Genomic DNA, 15,105 nt, shown 5'->3' with positions numbered 1-15,105 from the left:
GAAACATAATCTCATAGCTTGAGAGATGATGATAGGACATTATATGTGGTAATAATATTGCTGATGATCCTCGATTTCCTTGATGTATTTAAATTGGAATGTGGTTTCTCATCTTTGCCCCAGTTATACTGATTAGTTTGGAACAATAATATACTACAGAGAGGAAAATGAATTTCTTCCATATACTTACACAGTCAGATCAAATTTATAGGCATTTTTCAAAAGCTCATAATGTCACACTTTGCCTTCCCTATTTCACTCTTCTGTCACATGCTAAAATCTCTGTGCATAGTACAAAACCATTAACGCCTCATTTTTGGTGGACCTCACGATCCTTAGTTCTCTCAATTATTTCTCTTGGTGTTTTTGCTCACCGTTAGGCAGACATGAGACCTAAAGACATAGACACGTAGTGATGTTTCATAAGCTTTTATAGGATATTTTATGAAAAGATCCAATAGGATTTGCTTACATTTGTGCTTCTTATAATTTTGTTAATATTTTTTCGAGAATGCCATTCAATTGTTTCAAACACAAGTAAAAAACTTAAAAATATTTTTAATTACTCATATGACTTTGTGTCTCTGTGTAGATGACTGCAGGTGCTCATGGTGGCCAGAGGCATTGGGTCTCCTTGATAGGCAATTGTTATAGGCGGTTGTGAGACATCTGATGTGGATGTTGGGAAGCAAACAGGTCTTTTGCAAGAGCCATATGTTCTTTCTGTGAGCCATTTCTCTAGCCATTGAAACATGTTCAGTTAGTGGGCCGGGAGGATCTTTAGAGTTGCCAGAGACCTGGGACAAGGGGAGGTTCCAGGGAGTCTATCTGGGTGACTCCAGCTGAGACTCCTAGCAGTGGGGATATCGATCCTGAAGTCGCCATCTCCTGTAGCTAGGCAGGACTCCCAGTAGAGGCATCAGGACAGCAGCCCTTCCATGAAACCTTCAATAAAAAAAATGTGTCCTGCTTACAAGATGTGCAGGGACAAAGGTAGAGCAGAGACAGAGGGAATGGCCAGCCAGCAAGTGGCCCAAATCGAGACCCATCCCATTGGCAAGAACCAGTCCCTGACACCGTTAGTGACACTCTGTTATGCTTGCAGACAAGATCCTAGCATAACTGTCCTCTGAGAGGCTGTACCCAGCAGTCAGTGGAAACAAATGCAGAGAACCACAGCCAAACATTAGAGTTTGGGAAGTCTTGTGGAGGAGTTAGAGGAAAAATTGAGGAATCAGGAGGGCATAGGGACTCCACAGGAAGATGGACAGAGTCAACTAACCTGCACCCTTGGGGCTCCCAGAGACTGGACCACCAAACAAAGCACATACTTGGACTGGGCCTATTCCCCCCAGACATATGGGGTGGATGAGCAACTTGGTCTTCATAAGGATCCCCCAACAACTGGAGTAAAGGCTGTCCCTGAATCTGTTGCCTGGCTGTGGATACAGTCCCCCTTGCTGGACCACCTTGTCTCGACACAAGATGCACCTAGGCAGTGACTTGATGTGCCAGACTGGGGTGATACCCAAGGGAAGGCTCCACTTTCTCAGAGAATAGAATGGGGGGAGGAGATGTGTGAGGCAGGGACTAGGAGGAGAGGGGGCTGATATTGGGATGTAAAGTGAATCAAATAATGGAAAAAAAAAGAGAATTCTTTCCTCCACTCAAGGAAATCTGAAACAACTATTTCAAAATTCAAAGCTGTCAACATTCCAAATGTGTTTTATTAGAGAACATCAAAGTAGCTTATGAAATTTTCTTACTGTTAGTCTTGCACACAGCGATTATAGGAAATTCTTGCTTTGTTATCCACAGGGAGCATTCTTCCAAAAGTGTCCTGCAAACATTTATAGGATATGCACCAGTCACTTTTTCCGTTGTAGGATTGTTGTATGACCTAAGCATGACCTGTGTGGGGGAAGGCAGGACTAGGAGCAGAATCTCATTCCAAGGGGGAAATTATGCATAGCATTGAAAGGAAGGAGAAGAGCCTGTGTGGCCTCGCCTGTCCCACATGGGAACTTTGGCCCTGATAGAAAGTACATCATCCACAAAGGAGTTTGGGGCAAGCATTCTAGCGCCCCATCATAAATGTGAGGGGTGGGGATCTGAGTGACAGCTATCTCCTTGGGATGCATATATGCATGTTTGAAAAAAACTCCCAAGTGTTCTTTGACCTCAACCCAGTTTGCTGAGAGCAGTTGGCAGGCACCAAGTTGGGCTCGAATTCCCTTATTCTGCTTTCCAAAGCCTTCTTGGTTTTTGCTCGGTTATATCCTGTGCATTTGGGCTTGGCATTTCAGAATTTGTCACCAGTCCCATTTTAAAAAAATCAAACTTTCTGTTGCTTTGGCTCAGGTACTTTAAAAACAGAAATCAAAAAGTAATAAATTACTCAGGCACTTTTGGAAGAGAAATCAAACCTAGCTATTTCCTGGTAGCAAGAGCTCAATCAGGAATAAGGGGTTCTTCAAGTTTGGCATTAGTCTTTTGTGCATTCTTTCTCCACGGATGCAAATACTGTATCCCGTGACTTACCATGGGGACAAACACTAATTCAGGTCCCTAGGAGAGACATAAAGGTAGGGCAGGAGACATGACAGCACCGTTTTGGGACAGATGCTCATCTTAAGAAAACCGTAGGTCTGCTTTAGGACACCCATGAAGGCCCTTTATTACTTACTAACTTCAAGTTTGTATCTGCTTACTCCAAACGTACTTTCAGTTATGTTGCTTTTAGGTCATAAGGTGACTTCATCCAAGAAGGGAGACTTAACTGTAGTTAGTCGATGAACTATCCGTTCACCAATCATAAAGTCAGTTTGAAAGTAACCATTTTGATTAAATATCAGTTAGGTAATACAATAGTGAAGCAGTTAATTTCACAACGACTTTTAGGAGTCTTTGAGTGTAGAGATTAGCCTCCTTCTCTGTTCCTTGGTAACATCTCATTTCCACACTATCCTGTCACTCACAGTTAACAAAGCCTTTGATTTTGGTTGCTGAACATTCTTTCTGCTTCTTAGCACTTGATCCTGTGAGGACAGTGGGCAAGTTTATCTCCACAGCTGCAATGCACAGTTATCTGGCTGACTTCTCTTTGATTGATCTGTAGCTCTTATCCCTGCATGAGAACCATGCTGGATGACAGGTGGGGGAATAGGGGTTGCTTTGTGCCGGGGTTCACCGTTTTCATGTCTACTGCAGACTGTGGTGTTTATCCATGTGGTGGGTTTTTGAGTGGCTCTCTGAAATGGGATAGCCACTCAGAGTCAGCATTTTCTCTTCCTCCTTACTTCTCAAAGCAGATGGACCAGCTAGGATGCTTTGCTTCCAAAACACACTCATCCAGTGCTTGGCCCCTTGCCGAGGACAAAGCACAGGAGCTTAGTCATCCTCTTTGTCTCACTTCAACATGGGGTCCTTGTGCAGATTTGTAATGTGTGCGGTGGGAATGCAAGCTGTGTGCCTGGCTTGTCACTGCTCTACTCCTGAAGCTTTTATTCTCCAGCTGTGTCAAGGGTTTTGTTTATTCAGAGTACTGCACTTCCAGACAAGAGATGATCAACAGCGATCATTTTAATAATAATGATAGACATTTTCCAATCTCCTTTCTTGTTGGAAGTCTAGGGTGGCAGACCAACTCACATGTCCTCTATCAGCTATGGGGAGAGTGAAGGGAAGAAACTCTCTCTAGTGTTTTTGCTCACTCTTTTCTTACACATCCATGCCATTGCTTAAATGGTGGCTGTGATCCATTAGGTATCTCATGACTTAATGTGGAGGTTCATGGTCTTATACAGGGTCACATATTAATGTGGGGCTTGTGAAGACTGCTTACTGCAAACATTATTTGAATGTGAAACTGCCAAAAATTCATTAAAAATCAAGCATGTAGTAATAAATCAGAGGCTCTTCTGGAAGTGCTTGCCTATGTTGTATCTTATGACTTCACTTCAGCCTTGATTGTGAACATATTACCTGTGCTGCTTGTGTGCATGGCTTGTGTTGCACATGCCATATCTTCCCCATGTAATGTAATATCGCCCGAGACATATCAGCTTAAATATAAGTCTACTGTGTATTATGAACTTTAGTCTTACTGTACATACAAAGTTTGATGCTTTTAAGACTTTAATATTTTCCCAATATCATTCCTTAGGGTCAAATTTGTATATCTTTGGATTGTGTTGTATTAGGATGTTTGAATTTGATAGTCTTGCTTGAGCTGCTGATTTGAGTTTTGTAAAAAATAAATCATTAAATCAATTTTTGGTTTAGGCTTAGAATACAATTCCCAACAATTTCAGAAATTGACATCAACCTACACTTCTACCATTGTGTATTATGTATTTATGAAAAATGAATTTTCAGCATTGGTAATTAGAAAATAAAAATATTGATCAACTATAAAAAATATTGAAGATGTTCTCTGTCCTAAAGCATCAAATAGTCATTCAACACTCAATTCTTTATATAAAAACCAATAACTACACTCATCTCTTAAGTATGCAGATTTGATTTTGTCAAATCTGGGTCAGATGTGATGCACACACCTTTAATCCAAGTTCTCGGCGGGGGGTGGGGGGCAGAGGCAGGTAGAAGCAGGCAGATCTCTATGAAGTCTTGACCAGTCTTCTCTACATAGTGAGTTCCAGGACAGCAAGAGCTACACAGTGAGATGCTGTCTCAAAACAAAATAAAAAAAGCCTCAGTAAAGTTATATGTACACCAAAGAGAGTTTAACATAAATTTCGTTATGCTTTATTTTTAGTAAAGGTTGGACTTAAATATGTGTGTGTGTGTGTGTGTGTGTGTGTGTGTGTGTGTGTGTGTGTACATGCACACGTACACATACCTGAGGGAATAAAGAAGTTTCTTTGATAAAACAAGCACTATAGAGGGCTCAGCTGTTAGTACCATGTGCGCTCCTGCAGAAGATCTGAGTTTAGTTCCCAGCTCTGAAGTCGGGCAGCCCACATCTACATGTAACTGTAGCTCCAGGGAAGTCCAATGGCTCTAAACCTCTACACATATCTGCACTCACACATATTTATCCACACACACACAATCTTTTTTTCCCCATCTTTATTAAATTAGGTATTTCTTATTTACATTCAAATGTCATTCCCTTTCCCAGTTTCTACGCCAACATCCCCCAACCCCTCCCCCTCCTCTTCTCCATGGGTGTTCCCCTCCCCATCCTCTCCCCATTACCACCCTCCCCCCAACAATCCTGTTCACTGGGGGTCCAGTCTTGGCAGGACCAAGGGCTTCCCCTTCCACTGGTGCTCTTACTAGGCTATTCATTGCTACCTATGGGGTTGGAGCCCAGGGTCAGTCCATGTATAGTCTTTGGGTAGTGGCTTCATCCCTGGAAGCTCTGGTTGGTTGGCATTGTTGTTCATATGGGGTCTCAAGCTCCTTCAAGCTCTTTCAGTTCTTTCTAAGATTCCTTCAACGGGGATCCCGTTTTCAGTTCAGTGGTTTAATGATGGCATTGGCCTATGTATTTACCATATTCTGGCTGTGTCTCTCAGGAAAGATCTACATCCGGTTCCTGTCAGCCTGTCCTTCTTTGCTTCATCCATCTTATCTAGTTTGGTGGCTGTATATGTATGGGCCACATGTGGGGCAGGCTCTGAATGGGCGTTTCTTCAGTCTCTGTTTTAAATTTTGCCTCCGTATCCTCTCCCAAGGGTATTCTTGTTCCCCTTTTAAAGAAGGAGTGAAGCATTCACACTTTGGTCATCCTTCTTGGGTTTCATGTGTTCTGTGCATCTAGGGTAATTCAAGCATTTGGGCTAATATCCACTTATCAATGAGTGCATACCATGTGTGTTTTTCTGTGATTGGGTTACTTCACTCAGGATGATATTTCCCAGTTCCATCCATTTGCCTATGAATTTCATAAAGTCATTGTTTTTGATAGCTGAGTATTATTCCATTGTGTAGATGTACCACATTTTCTGTATCCATTCCTCTGTTGGAGGGCATCTGGGTTCTTTCCAGCTTCTGGCTATTATAAATAAGGCTGCTATGAACATAGTGGAGCATGTGTCTTTGTTATATGTTGGGGCATCTTTTGGGTATATGCCCAAGAGAGGTATAGCTGGGTCCTCAGATAGTTCAATGTCCAATTTTCTGAGGAACCTCCAGACTGATTTCCAGAATGGTTGTACCAGTCTGCAATCCCACCAACAATGGAGGAGTGTTCCTCTTTCTCCACATACTTACCAGCATCTGCTGTTGCCAGAGTGTTTGATCTTAGCCATTCTGACTGGTATGAGGTAGAATCTCAGGGTTGTTTTGATTTGCATTTCCCTTATGACTAAAGATGCTGAACATTTCTTTAGGTGCTTCTCAGCCATTCCTGAGCTGTGAATTCTTTGTTTAGCTCTGAAACCCATTTTTAATAGGGTGATTTGTTTCCCTGCAGTCTAACTTTGTGAGTTCTTTGTATATTTTGGATATAAGTCCTCTACCAGTTTTAGCATTGGTAAAGATCTTTTCCAAATCTGTTGGTTGCTGTTTTGTCTTATCAACAGTGTCCTTTGCCTTACAGAAGAAGCTTTGTAATTTATGAGATCCCATTTGTTGATTCTTGATCTTAGAACATAGGCCATTGGTGTTTTGTTCAGTAAGTTTTCTCCAGTGTCCATGTGTTTGAGATTCTTCCCCACTTTTTCTTCTATTAGTTTGAGTGTATCTGGTTTGATGTGGAGGTCCTTGATCCACTTGGACTTAAGCTTTGTACAGGGTGATAAGCATGGATCGATCTGCATTCTTCTACATGCTGACCTCCAGTTGAACCAGCACCATTTGCTGAAAATGCTATCTTTTTTCCATTGGATGGTTTTGACTCCTTTGTCAAAAATCAAGTGACCATAGGTGTGTGGGTTCATTTCTGGGTCTTCAATTCTATTCCACTGGTCTATCTGTCTGTCTCTGTACCAATACCATGCAGTTTTTATCACTATTGCTCTGTAATACTGCTTGAGTTCAGGGATAGTGATTCCTCCAGAAGTCCTTTTATTGTTGAGGATAGTTTTAGCAATCCTGGTTTTTTTTGTTATTCTAGATGAATTTGCAAATTGTTCTGTCTAGCTCTAGGAAGAATGGGATTGGAATTTTGATGGGGATTGCATTGAATTTGTAGATCGCTTTTGGTAAAATGACCATTTTTACTATATTAATCCTGTCAATCCATGAGACTGGGAGATCTTTCCACCTTCTGAGATCTTCAATTTCTTTCTTCAGAGACTTGACGTTCTATAATCTTAACTAATAAAAACACACTTTAAAAATGAAAAGCCTTGGCCTTTATAATCAAAGTCATCAAATAATTCTGGCCTCCGCTGCTCATCGATTCTATATGGAATGCCATTAACAAGAGTGGGGGCTGATATAGCCACTAGCAAAAAACCAGCCAGAGCAGAGAGTCACAGTGCAGTACTCATCTTTCCCCCCAGAGTTTGCCTTCCATCCTTGCCCCCATGTCTCCCTTCCCTCTGCCAATGTCAGTTGGAAGAAGAACTAGCGAAAAGAGTTAGGATAAGAGGAAGGAAAGAGAAATCAGAAGTGTGGACAGAGAATCAAGGGAGCACAGACAGGAGTGGCAGAAAAGGAAAGCTGGCCAATGCAACTAAAGGTTAAAGCATTATCTCAGGGGACACTGACTTAAAGGAGAGGAAAGCAGAAGGCATGGGAGGCCTTGAAGGAAAGAGCCCATCAGACAAATCCTCCTCAAACTGCATGCGTCCCTGCAGGGTGACCTTGATTTCTTGCTACCACAGCAGATGCTACACATGTCTAATCCTCTGATCAAGTGGTATGTCCCAAATCCTACGTTTTCATAAATATTTTGCAGAATTTCTTATTATTTAAACTCATCTAGACTCGAGAGGTTGGATAGCAGAAGGGGACATAAACATCAGTAGGAACCACCTGTTTTTCTACAGAAGAAAAGATGATTAAAATTTCTACGATGAACAGTGGAGAGACACTAGGCCGCACTAGGGAGCTTCTGTTTCCTTTGTTTACCATGGCCTGTCAGGACTTGTCTTCCTGGCCTTCTGAGCAAGTCACCTTGCTCTAATTTCATTCTTGTCTGTTTTTCACATGCCTGGGCTCCAATTATGGCTAGGTAATTGTTTTGTCACCTCTTAGCTCCATTGTTATTTGGAACAGGTCATGGAGTTTTAATAAGGCAAGGCTTCTTTTGATCTCCTGTCTTTCGTGATTAGGTGGTGTTTAGCAGGGAACATGGAGACTGTCACTTAAGCAGTTTGTACCAAAGACATCCAGTATGACAGATTCAGGATGTGGTGGGAGACTGGCAGGTGGAGAAGGAGCGACAGAGAGGAATCGTTGGCAGGACCTGTGTGTATCATCTTCTCAGTTTAGAAGCCCATATGGTGCTTCGTAATGCTCAGCTCAACTGCGATATAGTTTTTGTCTATATCCTATTAAAATAAACTCTATTAAGCAGAACACTCCAGCTAAATTATGAGTTTTATGTTAAAATCCACCACAGAGTTGTTAAAAGGAGTGTCTTGAGTTTAATTTAGACTGACCTTGAAGGATAAATTGGGATATCTATTTTTTTGAGTGTGAAAAAAAAGGAGTATCTTCAAAAGAAGTTGCCACTGTTTAGTTTTCAAGGACAAAAAGATTACATACTTCTGATGAAAAGAAGTTTAACGTGAAACTGCAATGCTGCAAACAATATGAAACAAATCAAAACATGACAAACGCCTCCTTTAGTACTGTTTACCTGTAATTGAAGTATGTGTTATTTCTATTGTGGTTTTGATGTACAAAGGCTTGAGTTCTAATGTCTGTGAACAAGATTCTGTCTGTCTGTCTGTCTATCTATCTATCTATCTATCTATCTATCTATCTATCTATCTATCTATCTATCTATCTATCTGGGCAGAGGTTTTCTGTGTATCTCTGACTGTCCTGGAACTTGCACTGTAGTCCAGGCTGGCCTTGAACTTGAGATTCACCTGTATCTGCCTCCCGAGTGCTGAAATTAAAGGTGTATGACATCACACTTGGTTCTTACTTTTATTTTTAATGATGTGTATGTGTGTTTGTCTTTATGTGTGTATATGCACTGGAATGCAGGTGCTTATAGAAGCTAGAGGCACGAGCTGGCCTGGAGCTGGAGTTACAGGCAGTTGTGAGCTGCCTAACATGGTGCTGAGAGTCTAACTGGCATCCTCTGAGATGCACTACTCACTGACTGTTGAGCCATCTATCCATTCTGAATTCTAATCTTAAACCTGGGAAAACAGCCACGTAGAAGAAGCTAGCTCCTGACCTTAAGGATTGTGTAGCTTGCCTTCCTTTGTCATATGACTATGACAGCAAGTATTAGTGGTTCATTATGATGATCAGTGGTCTACTAGGATTTAATCTTATAGTTAATACAGTACCACAGTGTTTCGGGTAAAATATAGCAGTTGGTAAATGCTTGAATTTTTGGAAAAAATTATGGAAAGTATAAATAGAAACAATTAAAGGTGACCGCTTAATTTTGAACATTTTTATTGCTACATTTCCATCTCAGCTGATTTTAGAGTAAACATTTGTCACACAGTTCAGCCTTAGAAAGTATGATTTGCGTGGTCTTCAATGTGCATCTGGAGTATTTAAGAGGGCCAGTTTCTCCTCTGACATTTCATAGTCCGAGAGAACTAGAACAGCTGCCTCAAGCAGAGTCACTCAGAGCGTAACCCCTAGAATGACCTCTGTATGAAACCAAAACAAAAAAGATAGGCAGTAATGTGAAATGAAAATTCTCAGAAATAAACTAGCTCCAAGAGTTCTGAGAGTTCTGGATATTGCACTTGAAGGCATATGCTTCTATTTCTTATTTACATGATATACTCCTAAAAGATAAATATATAATTCTGTCAGAAAAGTCAAAAGAAATGTGAAAGTTGAAAAGCATCCACATTACTCAATGATTGGCTTTTACACACCAGTTGGACACCAAGAACCAGAGGTTTATGCCCATTGATAAACTGAGTGTGCAATTTCTAAACATATGCCATTAAATAAGGGGACTTCTAGTCCCCAAAATAGCTAGTGCTATTTTATTTTCTTAAAAGAATAGCAGAATGATGTATAAAGAATACAATCAGATTATTAAAAATCTTGGCACGTGTGTATGTGTATGCATGCATTCACATGTGTGAAGATACGTATGTGTATATGTGCATGTGTGTAGGTTAGAGGATATCCTTGGGTATTACTCTGCATACATTGCATTTTCTTTTTAAGACATGGTTTCTCAGGTTTGGAACTTACCAAGTAAGCTAAGATGACTGTCTAATGAACTCCAGAGATCAGCCTTTTCTCACTTCCCTAGTATTCAAAGATTCTAAGCTTTTGCTATATGAATCCAGCTTTTTTGATTTTTTTTGGATATTTTTTATTCACATTTCAAATGTTATTTAGTTTCCCAGTTTCCTGGACATAAGCCCCCTTTACTATCCCCTCCCCTTCTCCTATAAGGGTGTTCCCCCTCCCCAACCACCTTCCTCTTCTGCCCGCCCCGATATTCCCCTACACTGGGGGGTTCAGCCTTGGCAGGACCAAGGGCTTCTCATCCCTTTGGTACCCAACAAGGCCATATTCTCTACATATGCAGCGGAGCCATGGGTCTGTCCATATGTAGTTTAGTCCCAGGAAGCTCTGGTTGTTTGGTATTGCTTTTCTTATGAGGTTGCAAGTCCCTTCAGCTCCTTCAAACCTTTCTGTAACTCCTCCAGTGGGGACTCTGTTCTCAGTTCAATGGTTTGGTGCTAGCATTTGCCTCTGTATTTGACATGCTCTGGCTGTGCCTCTCAGGAGACAGCTATACCAGGTTTTTGTCAGCATGCACTTCTTAGCTTCATCAATCTTATCTAGTTTTGGTGGCTGTATGTATATGGGCTGTATACCCATGTGGAGCAGGCTCTGAATGGCCATTCCTTCGGTCTCTGCTCCAAACTTTGTCTCTATATCCCCCACTATGAATATTTTTGTTCCCCCTTCTAAGAAGGACTGAAACACTTGCACTTTGGTCGTCCTTCTTCTAGAGCTTCATGTGGTCTGTGGATTGTATCTTGGGTAATTCAAGCTTTTGGGCTAATATCCACTTATCGATGAGTGCATACCATGTGTGTTTTTCTGTGATTGGTTTAAGCTTCTGTACACTCGGGATGAAATTTTCTAGTTTGTTCCATTTGCCTACGAATTTCATGAAGTCATTGTTTTTGATAGCTGAGTAGTACTCCAAAGTGTAGAGGTACCACATTTTCTGTATCCATTTCTCTGTTGAAGGGCATCTGTGTTCTACCCAGCTTCTGGCTATTATAAATAAGGCTGCTATGAACATAATGGAGCATGTTTCTTTGTTGTATGTTGGAGCAACTTTTGGGTATATGCCCAAGAGAGGTATAGCTGGGTCCTCAGGTAGTACAATGTCCAATTTTCTGAGGAACCTCCTGACTGATTTCCAGAGTGGTTGTACCAGCTTGCAATCCCACCAACAATGGAGAAGTGTTCCTCTTTCTCCACATCCTTGCCAACATCTGTTGTCACCTGAGTTTTTGATCTTAGCTATTCTGACTGATGTGAGGTCCCATTTGTCAATTCTTGATCTTAGAGCATAAGACACTGGTGTTTTATTCAGGAAATTTTCCTCAGTGCCCATGTGATTGAGGCTTTGCCCCACAATTTCTTCTATTAATTTGAGTGTATCTGGTTTGATGTGGAGGTCCTTGATCCACTTGGACTTAAGCTTCTGTACAGGACAATAAGAATGAGTTGATTTGCACTCTTCTACATGCTGACCTCCAGTTGAACCAGCACCATTTGTTGAAAATGTTACCTGTTTTCCACTGGATGGTTTTATATCCTTTGTCAAAGATCAAGTGACCATAGGTGTGTGGGTTCATTTCTGGGTTTTCAATTCTATTCCACTGATCTACCTGCCTATCTCTGTACCAATACCATACAGTTTTTTTTTAAATCACTATTGCTCTGAAATACTGCTTGAAGTCAGGTTTGGCGATTTCCCTAGAAGTTCTTTTATTGTTGAGGATAGTTTTCGATATCCTCAGTTTTTTGTTATTTCAAATGAATTTGCGAATTGCTCTTTCTAACTCTATGAAAAATTGAGTTGGAATTTTGATGGGGATTGCATTGAATCTGTAGATTGCTTTTGGCAAAATGGCTATTTTTACTATAATAATCCTGCCAATCCATGAGCATGGGTGGTTTCCATCTTCTGAGATCTTCTTCAATTTCTTTCTTCAGAGACTTGAAGTTCTTGTTATACAGATCTTTCACTTGCTTGGTTAGGGTCACACCAAGGTATTTTATGTTGTTTGTGACTATTGTGAAGGGTGTCATTTCCTTATTTTATTTCTCAGCCTGTTTATCTTTTGAGTAGAGGAAGGCTCCTGATTTGTTTGAGTTAATTTTTTACCCAGCCACGTTGATGAAGTTGTTTATTAAGCTTAGTAGTTCTCTGGTGGAACTTTTGTGGTCACTTAAGTATACTATCATACCATCTGCAAATAGAGATATTTTGACTTCTTCCTTTCCAATTTGTATCCTTTTGACTTCCTTTTGTTGTCTGATTGCAATGACTAGGACTTCGAGTACTATATTGAATAAGTAGGGAGAGAGTGGGCAGCCTTGTCTAGTCCCTGATTTTAGTGGGATTGCTTCAAGTTTCTCTCCATTTAGTTTGATGTTAGCTACTGGTTTGCTGTATATGGCTTTAACTATCTTTAGATATGGGCCTTGAATTCCTGATCTTTCCAGGACTTTTATCATGAAGGGGTGTTGAATTTTGTCAAATGTTTTCTCAGCATCTAATGAAATGATCATGTGTTTTTTTCTTTGAATTTGTTTACATAATGGATTACCTTGATGGATTTCTGTATATTGAACCATCCCTGCATCCCTGGGATGAAGCCTACTTGATCATGGTGGATGATCATTCCAATGTGTTCTTGGATTTGTGGGTTTGTGAGGATTTATTGAGTCTTTTTGCATCACTATTCATAAGGCAAAATGGTTTGAAGTTCTCTTTCTTTGTTGGGTCTTTGTGTGGTTTAGGTATAAGAGTATTTGTGGCTTCATAGAAGGAATGTGGTAGTGCTCTGTCTGTTTCTCTTTTGTGGAATAGTTTGGACAGTATTGGTATGAGGTCTTCTATGAAGGTCTGATAGAATTCTGGGCTAAACCCATCTGGTCCTGGGCTCTTTTTGGTGGGAAACTTTTAATAACTGCTTCTATTTCTTTAGGAGTTATGGGATTGTTTAGATGGTTTATCTGTTCCTGATATAACTTTGGTTCCTGGTTTTGTCTAGAAAATTGTCCATTTCCTCCAGATTTTCCAGTTTTGTTGAATATAGGCTTTTGTAGTAGGATCTGATGATTTTTTAATTTCCTCAGATTCTGTTGTTATGTCTCCCTTTTCATTTCTGATTTGTTAATTTGAATACACTCTGTGCCCTCTGGTTAGTCTGGCTAAGTGTTTATCTATCTTGTTGATTTCCTCAAAGAACCAACTCCTGGTTTTGTCGACTCTTTGTATAGTCCTTTTTGTTTCTACTTGGTTGATTTCAGCCCTGAGTTTGATTATTTCCTGCCTTCTACTCCTTTTGGGTGTATTTGTTTCTTTTTGTTCTAGAGCTTTTAGGTGTGATGTCAAGCTGCTAATGTATGGTCTCTCCTGTTTCTTTTTGGAGGCACTCAGAGCTATGAGTTTTCCTCTTAGCACAGCTTTCATTGTGTCCCATAAGTTTGGGAAAGTTCTGCCTTCATTTTCATTAAATTCTAAAAAGTCTTTAATTCCTTTCTCTATTTTTTACTTTCCCAAGTTATCATTGAGTAGAGTGTTGTTCAACTTCCACGTGTATGTGGGCTTTCTGTTGTTTTTGTTGTTCTTGAAGACCAGCCTTAATCCTTGGTATCTGATAGTATGCATGGGATTATTTCAATCTTCTTGGATTTGTGTATCCAGCTTTTTAAGGGTTGGTTCTAGGGAATACATTTTTGTCCTTGCGTTTACAAAGGAAGCATTTTACTGAGGCTGTTTTCTCTCTAACTATTTAACAGTCTTAAACTTAAGAAAATAAAGTAAAATAATTCATGATACGGATTAAGGATATACTGAGTGTTATATGTAATTTAATTCATTTTTTACTTTCAAGTTTTCTTTTTATGTTTTAGGTACTAAAAGTTTATTCATGAAAAATACTAGATATTTCCACTTATTTCTAGTGATTTTTAAAGCCAAATTTATTTGGAAAATCTGCTTGGTAGAAGTTTAATGATTTTTGGAAAACTCATCTAATATTAAAAGCAATTTAGCCTTAAAGCATTTTTTTATTTTTAAATAATTTGTCAGATGAATATTGTTGTTACATGGACATAATTTTAAAGAAAAATATATAATGCATTTAAATATTTAAAAGTGTGTTTTGAAGCTTTAATTATAATTTTTTCTTTAAATCATATAGATTTGATTATTATAAAACAAGCTTTTTTGAAAATATAATACCTGACTTAAAATAATACGCTAAAGGCAATATATTTGACAGTCGAATTTATTGTAGTAGGTTTATAGATATTTGACTAAAGCATCCAAACTGACTTTGACCCTGATGGCTGGGACTTGGAATTGAAAACAAAATTTATTACTTTGGTGTCCTCATAAGTCAGTTATTCCAGGCTCTACACAAAGGAGCATTTCTGGAGATAATTTGGGACTATCAAATTAAATATTTCTTTTCTCACATGTACAGGTAATTAAGCAAGAAGATTTGCTTGTAAACTCAGGGCCAAATAGCAAATTACTTTCAAGTTTTCTTTTATGTTCTTAACACTGATACTTCATAATCATTTAAATTAGCCTAGATATGAATGCATATAGAGATGGGCAATGTTGAGCAATGTTTTTCCTGAACATTATTAGAGGCTGGGCCTCCTGAGAGCACTGTAACAAGGCCAGCAGGGCAGCCTTTGTCATGTCCCCACAACATCTTATGATCATTCTCAACAGTGTCACTTGCGTTGCACTCTGAAACT

This window comes from Rattus norvegicus, chromosome 3 (assembly GCF_021556685.1).
Source record: "Rattus norvegicus strain SHRSP/BbbUtx chromosome 3, alternate assembly SHRSP_T2T, whole genome shotgun sequence".
In the NCBI taxonomy this organism is placed as follows: domain Eukaryota; kingdom Metazoa; phylum Chordata; class Mammalia; order Rodentia; family Muridae; genus Rattus; species Rattus norvegicus.
The sequence above is the reverse complement of the archived record's forward strand: the minus strand, read 5'-3'. Positions refer to the sequence as shown.